Source organism: Contarinia nasturtii, unplaced genomic scaffold (genome assembly GCF_009176525.2).
Source record: "Contarinia nasturtii isolate CC-2019 unplaced genomic scaffold, AAFC_CNas_1.1 Cnas_scaffold_1371, whole genome shotgun sequence".
In the NCBI taxonomy this organism is placed as follows: domain Eukaryota; kingdom Metazoa; phylum Arthropoda; class Insecta; order Diptera; family Cecidomyiidae; genus Contarinia; species Contarinia nasturtii.
In genome coordinates this window covers 1,962,051-1,962,652 of record NW_022198708.1, presented here as the reverse complement: position 1 = coordinate 1,962,652, position 602 = coordinate 1,962,051, and the positions used below count along the sequence as shown (strand labels likewise).

Sequence of the window (602 nt, the reverse complement as noted above, 5' to 3'; positions counted from 1 at the left end):
ACACACACACACACTCATTCCAAATAAATGACTTTAGATTTGAACATTTATCTGCGTCCATTTACAATACAAAGTGTTTTATCCGAGTGTACGATCACAGCGCATACGATGTAAATGCCGGTGTCGAAGTACCGACGACAACAATACGGTAACATTTTGGAGGATACAACAACATAATGTGCTTGGCGACAAAAAAAAAGAAATAAAATTAACCTGTGTTTGAGTTAGTTTATGCGCCACAATAGGAAAAGTAGTCCCTGTGCATTGTGCATACTGCATACGATTAGCATTGTTAATGTAATTGTATACGATTAAAAAGGTCAAAATATGCTTGCTATACTAGAGAGAAGTGAGAGAGAAAATGTGAAAAATGAAGTTAGAGAGCGATAGAGAAACAAAAAGAAATAAAAACAAAGAAGGCTACTACGGTTTTGACTCTTGAGGTGGCATTTGTCTCTCTGTTGTCATGAACGCATGCTACAGTTATGCCTATTAATATAAAGTAAAATCATCACATTAGATGTCGCAATGTAAAATAGTGGCAAAAGTGATGCATAAAATACAAATCGCCAGCACAGTTGAAAGTCGACATACATACATAT

At 35.5% G+C, this 602-nt stretch overlaps 1 protein-coding gene across 4 annotated transcripts in view; it reads right to left on the bottom strand.

Annotated features, from left to right (window-relative positions):
* Window positions 1-602, bottom strand: part of LOC116345966 (acetylcholine receptor subunit alpha-like) — an 82,189-nt gene that overhangs the window by 16,290 nt on the left and 65,297 nt on the right. The window lies entirely within an intron of this gene.